This window comes from Thermobia domestica, chromosome 4 (assembly GCF_964235325.1).
Source record: "Thermobia domestica chromosome 4, izTheDome1.hap1.1, whole genome shotgun sequence".
NCBI lineage: Eukaryota > Metazoa > Arthropoda > Insecta > Zygentoma > Lepismatidae > Thermobia > Thermobia domestica.
This window is the reverse complement of record NC_137457.1, coordinates 239,309,444-239,315,723: the sequence shown is the minus strand read 5'-3', so window position 1 is coordinate 239,315,723 and position 6,280 is coordinate 239,309,444. Positions and strand designations below refer to the sequence as shown.

The following is a 6,280-nucleotide window of genomic DNA, read 5'->3' as shown; positions in this document are numbered from 1 at the left end:
CTAAATGACTGAATATCAGTCACACTAGATTGTCTTCTTCTATCTACTAAAATGTAATCAATTTAATTATGAGCTATTCCCTCTGGTGAGGTCGAAGTGTCACTCTTGTAAATAGGTGGTTCAATCTATAGGGTTCCAAGTTTAGATTTTAATTTTAGTCCTACTAAATACATATATCTCCTCATTGGCCGGTTAGTGTAATTAAAAGAATTTTCCAGGATTATATTGTCCAAATGAATGTTCAACTTATTTTTTGCGGAATATCTGATGAATCTCCTTCAATTCCAAACATCTCTAGCAACTTACAAGTGTACAGCCTTTAACGTTTGGAACACATAATTACTACTTGACTCTAACAGATGTATTATCATCTGTTTATTTCCTTCCTTATAAGTCAACATTAGTAATTCTTGTCGATAGGTGCTCTTGGCAAACTCCTCCTAAATCCGAAATTTTCCACAATATAAATAAAATCTCTGAAAATTCTTTGATCTTACAGATTTGGCCTTTGTAACGTGCTTTGATTTAGTTTTTCTATGTATGTAAATACCATAACGTGATACTTACATAATAGTTATGTCAGACATAGTTATTGGCGTTGCACACGACGTACGAGAGAAAGATGACGACAACAAGGAAATATGCATGAATATATATCACGTGGTTGAAATGTTCTTTCAGCGCTATCGCATTATTGGTGTCAAAAACGTAAAGAAAAATCATTTGCCCTTACTTTTAGCCAGCTTCCTTCGTAGTAAGGAAAATTGGGTTGGATACAACTAGTAAAGAAATTGCCGTATTCATACTGGCATAGAAGCAAAGATTGATGGAATACGAGGAGTACAAAGAAGAGAAACACAACTGATTGATGATTCAGAAAATAAAAGAACACGTTAGGAATGAAAAGAGGAAGATGAACATTGAGGAAGGTCAGAAAAACATTTTTAGGCCCAAACCTAAAATTAGGAAAAAGAAGAAAAACCTTATTAATTCCAAGACTTTATAAAAGCCGGAATACCTAATAATAGTAATCATTAATCGGTGTCACACAATACTGTTAATAGTTATTGCTTTACAGTATATATAGAGAAAACTCACAAGATTGGTAAATTTAAGTATCATTTAACTGTTTATTCTTGATATATTTTGAGCATACTAGACAAGGTTGTTTCAGATGGTTGCAAGAAGCCACGAAATAAGTTTATTAAGTTATGAATACGCTTTTCCAAATATCGGTGAAGAAACAGACAACAAACTGACAAACATACTTTTATCGGTTGAGTTAAAGAATACAACCGTGTTACGATCGATTGAAATACATTATGAACTGTTGTAAAAAGAATATAAATTTTAATTTCAGTGTTCACGTTACTCATGAAAATACATTATAGAATTTGTAAACCTGTAAATAGTTGTACAACATTCGCTGAAATTACCTTGCTGTCAAATAGAGATCAAATCAAATGAACCCAGAAGCTCTGTTATATATTCTACATATCTCCTTGAATAAATACACAATTATTTTTTGTATTACACAATTATGTCCAATTTATGTTTTCTGAAAAGAAAGTAAATTCACAACTAAGCATGCTTTATTTTTTCATAGAAAAAGAACTGAATATGCCATTAAGCCATAAACCTTTATGACCGACAATGAAAGTATTTCATGTTCGTAAGTTTGATATTGTAAATGGCAATTCTAAGAATTAGAAAGTTTGTTAAAATGTATATAGACAATATACTAAGATATTAAATTGGAAAAAGAATAAATCATCTACTACATTTTCTATTTTACATTATACACAAGAACACATTTCATGTCAAGAAAGTGCAAGAAAATCAGGAAGTTACTATAAAATTCTCAGGTATTGTTTCTTGATTTTTATATAAAATAGCCCAAATTTCTCGGTGATATGCAAGTGTTGAAGAAGCATGTACTGTATTTGAAAAAGTTCTTTAAATTGAATCAGTTTTTGAAATAGTAAGCATGGAAATTATGTTAGTGCAAATGCAAGAACGTTCCTTTGAGCCCTGAAAATTTAATCATTTATTTATTTAGAGAGATGAATACTACAGGCAAAGATACCCACTTACAGTATTCACAAAACAGATAACACAAGTACAATAGAATGAACAGACAAAGGTAATTTAGTGACTGGTTAATCATCGATTCTGGCGCTTAAAGAATTCACTATTCTTTTTAATTTAGTGAGAGGAATTCTCAGGATATACCCTATCAATGTTTGAATCAACCACACAATGTTTGTTGTAAAGGTCACAAATGCTCCAAATAAGTAAGATTTTCATCATATTAGTTTTTAATATTCCACAGTGATATAAGCCAAGTTTTGGACATCTTCTAACGTTGATAACTTTAAATTTCATAAGTTCAAATAATTGCCGTAATAAGGTTTTGTTATTTACAATTTTATATAGAAGCCAAAATACCCGAACTTATCTTTTGCTGTTGAGGGATAAAATGTTCAGTTGGTTAATTAAACATTGATATATTTCACATCTAAGATATATGTCTGTGTTTTTGGAAACTAAGTTCCTTGCAAATTTTGATTGTATCTTTTCTAGTTTGCGACTATATTTTTTACTTTCAGAGTTCCATATTTCAGCAGCGTATTCTAATTTTGATTTAATGATTGCGTTATATATCGTTTTTAATGTGTCCTGTTTCATGAAATCCCTTCTAGTTGTTATCGTGTACCCCAGGTTTCTATAAGCTTCGCTTACATTTTTTAACTTGCTTGGAAAACGTTAGCTTTGTGTCAAAGTTGAATCTGAGGTCTTTAAGATATTCGATCCTTTTAATATTGACTTTACCAATGCAATAGTTATATTTTAGAGGTTTGGACTTACCGCAGTATGACGTAATAAATCATTTATTTGCATTAAGATTCATATCATTGAGTTGACACAGTTTAGAAACAGATTCATATTTTTGTAGATATACCGAGTTATTGGAATTACGAATACACCTTCCGAATTTTAAAACATTTGTATATAGTAGGCTCAATGAATTTTGCAGGCAATTGGAATATCATTAATTAAAATTATAAATAAAATTGAGTCAAGGTTTAAGCTTTGAGGGACCAGTGAGAGCACTGAGGAATCTTCAATTCATACACTCCGGTTCGATGCCCTTTGGTGATCATCACTAAGATACGAAGAAAAGAAATCAAGTGCCAAATCTGAAAGGTTCAAACATTGCAGTTTGCTTAAATCAATATCATGGTTAAAATGGTCTAAAGCTTTACTGATGTCTGTGTATATAACATCAACCTGATCCCCAAAATACGAATCTTACCTGTTTCCCTGTGTCTCTTCGAGTTTATAAGTAGAAAAGTGTTGATTATTTGTCTATTTCTAAAAGCACAATATCTTATATCTATCTAATTTACTAAGATATTCGCTTCAGTCTTTGTAAAGTGCTATTTGTTTTTACATGGAATACGAGGTGCTGTCCAGAGTGTTTGCGACTGGTGCTGCCATCTAGAAAGTATTAGTAGTAGAGCTTTGCACCTATCGGTGGCGAGACTAGCATATCTAATGAGAGAGAGTTCACAGTTTCATGCATTTGGGTTGGTGTATTGAGTTTCCACAGTGCTTTACACGAGACTCTGTGTGTGCTGTGTGGCGATTTTATGATGAATCCGAGAATAGAGCAGTGCTTGTGTATCAAATTCTGTGGGAATCTCGGAAAAAGTGCTTCTGCAACCTTTGCAATGAACTAATAAGTGTTTGGGAACACAGCATGAGCCGTATGAGTGTGTTTGAGTGGCATGCTCGCTTCAGGGCCGGCCGTACAGACATCGAAGACAATGCCCACATTTGAAGGCCCATTAGCCGCACAACGCCATACATTGTTGCCAAACTTCAATAATTGATTCGTGAAGGATCGACGTCGAACCATTCACGACCTTGCTCATGACACTTGACAGGATTCGAGAAGCATTGCTGGCGGTGCTAAACACTCTCAAAGAATAGAACTTCCACTCTCAAAGAATAGAACTTACGTTTGGTCAATGGCAGAATCGCTGGGATCGGTGTCTTCGTGCGGAAGAGAACTACTTCGAGTGTCATGGTGGTCATCAGTACAAGAGTACATTTTCCTCCAAATGGCAGCACCAGTCCCAAATATTTAGGATAGCATTTCGAAAAACAACTTGTTAAAGCGGGTATGAAGGTGAAGTTCAACATTTTATTATATCTTACAAAACATCATTTCTTCGAAAACCTTCAATTTGGATTCTCGTTTTAAAAGTACATAAGATAATTTCTATGACTAAATATATTACCGAATGAAGTTTGCTTGACTATAGGAAACCATACGTGCCATCATAAACTAAATGTAGAATTGTTAAGGGCTTTGAATTTTAATAGTTTTTTCCTCTATTTAAAAAGTACATTGCATTATATCTCCATGAAAAATATAATTGCGGATATTAGTTCTTAATCAATGTGAGTTTCAGAACTTCTACTTATTTTTAGAAGCAAATATTTCACTAAAATGAAAAGACTATGAAATGTATAATATTTTAATACACCATGAATATTTATTAATTTATGATAGAATAGAAGATTGGCAATACATTTTTATGTCAAACCTCCATGCCTATAGAGATACGTGAATGCAAATGTAAATATGCCTTTTAATATTTCACTAAATTCTAACACTGACAAATATAGGGGCAGAAGAATCTTAGTATTAGATTCTCCCTTACTTTACTGCTAAATTTACATTATATGTATTATTTAAATGAAAGCAAATCTCCGAGTTTACGTCTCACGTGTATATACTTTAGTTTAAGGCAGTCGGAGATTAAGGTTAATAAATGGTGATGAAGGAATTAGTGGAATGAAAATATGATAGAAATATGGAGTACCCGGAGAAATTCCATGGACCACAAACTTTCTTGGCCGGGAATCTAACCAAAGACTCTACGCACCAGAGCTAAGCACTATACCAAGGAGCCAAATTGCGCCCCAGTATTATTTAGAAACAAAATGTTTTCCTTAATGTAATTCATTTTACTCCCACTCATAAGATCCAATGTTAATGATACAGTAAAGTTGGTAATGAACGAAAAGATGAAATGAGAAAGAGCAATGAGGTTCTAAAAGTTCCGACAAATCCTCCTCAGGCAGAATTTGTCTACCATATAGACCACTTGGCTCAAAGTAGGATTGAACAAAAAATTCCATTCAAAAGAGGTAAGTACTGAACCACTAACACGGTCCTCAAGCTTAAATATTAAGCAGTCTTTGTAATAAATGAAAACATTTGACTAACCTAAGCATTTAATATTAGTAACAATAATATTCTCGTAAAGTTGCTGAACTGATATTTATAAATGTTTGACTATAATATAGGTCGTGACGATTTCAAATATGCATAATCATATTAACACTTGTAGGATTTTTGGTAACTATTGCTACCATTGTGTAGTATCGTCTTTGACCACTTATTTATGTTCTATAACAGGCATTTGAGCCTTGTCTCTTTTATTAGTCAAGTAAAAACTGGACCCAAAGAGTGCCCCAGATGCGTTTTGGAAGCAGATGGTCAACTTGGCGTCCCCAAGTGGTGTCAGAGGGACGTGGCTTTTTTATTTTTTGTTAAGGGAAATGTTTAAAAAATCATACTTTAGTTTTCGCGATACCTGATTGGGCCTTTGCTTACGAATTGTATGTACCTTCGCATATTTCTCAAAGTTTTCTGAGATCCCTACGTGAAACCTTGTCCAGGGACGAGGCACTCACTTGTTCCGGTTTACTCGGTGATTTTTTACAATTTTCAGTTTTCCCCGATTTTTCTGGTTCAGGTATATACGTACTTGTGAGTGGCGCCGATGGAAATCGCTTGTTATACTAAAGAAAATGACGTTTGAACGAAGACTTTAGGCCAATGACGCTTTACCTCGGATATATATATGCGTATATAAAAAGAGAGCCTAAATTCAAATTTTGAAAAATTTTTCTGCCCTTATAACAAAGCATTTTTTTTTTAAATTCAGAACCCAATGTCAAACCAGCCTTTACCAGAGAAGCAAAGTGTTCTGGTTGGTTTTTCAAAATTTTCGATACAAGTGTACGATACGGACACGTAAGTGGTACCGTTGGAAAGGGATCATTATAGTGGATAAAATGGGGTTTGAACCATGACTGTAGTTCAAGTAGGAATGACGCAGTACATTTTTGTGGTATTTATATAGATACTAGATTCATGCTATTTTGTAAATAAAGGAAGCCACATTTTGCATAATCCTGT

The 6,280-nt window shown here is 33.5% G+C and overlaps 1 long non-coding RNA gene across 1 annotated transcript in view; it reads left to right on the top strand.

The window, feature by feature from the left end:
• The first annotated feature begins 1,732 nt into the window (after positions 1-1,732).
• Positions 1,733-6,280, top strand: part of LOC145683466 (uncharacterized) — a 58,446-nt gene continuing 53,898 nt past the window's right edge. The window contains exon 1 of the long non-coding RNA XR_014131113.1: positions 1,733-1,865. This is a non-coding gene — a long non-coding RNA (uncharacterized LOC145683466). The remainder of the gene's footprint in view (positions 1,866-6,280) is intronic.